Below are 672 nucleotides of genomic sequence, written 5' to 3'. Positions count from 1 at the left end.
AATATGAGATCAAGTTATAAGCTCTCTATCCCTCTAGCTACCTAATCAATAATGTTACTAATTAAGTGTCTAATTAGTACGTAATTACCATTTAGAAATTTTAGCAGTGACTTCCTGAACTGTGCAGTATTGCTATGCAGACTTAAGGGTAATGTTATGGAGACTAAATTTGTAGACAAAATTTACAAACTAATGATGTGTCACCAATAGATAAGTACGTTTATCAACGTTTAAGTAATAAATCAATCATCAACTTTCATGTCATTTAGTTTTTAAAATTTTGTCTACAAATTTAATCCTCATAACATTACTCAATCCTTATTCATATTAGGTGGCAAATGTATTAAGGAATTAGTCATGGTGTCATTGCTTTAGGTGGACATGCAATGTATGCCTTGATTTGTGTATCTAGACTTATCTAATTTGGACTCTAAATCGTTGGTGCGTTGAATGAGATTTGTTTTGACAGTTTCTTTTAATCATTGAGTTTAGGCAAGATTAACTGCCGGACTATGTGCATGTTCGGCCATAGTTGGTATATATAATTTGCTGTTTTTCTTTTTGTTCCCTCTAAAATATTACTGCTGTACTAAGCAAGGTTGTAAGTTGTAACTACACCCACATTCTTGGTAGAAGGATGTTTTAGTCAGTTTATACGATGCGTGGGTTAAT

This window comes from Pyrus communis, chromosome 10, assembly GCF_041283825.1.
Source record: "Pyrus communis isolate YQ-2024b chromosome 10, ASM4128382v1, whole genome shotgun sequence".
Taxonomy (NCBI): Eukaryota; Viridiplantae; Streptophyta; class Magnoliopsida; order Rosales; family Rosaceae; genus Pyrus; species Pyrus communis.
The sequence above is the reverse complement of the archived record's forward strand: the minus strand, read 5'-3'. Positions refer to the sequence as shown.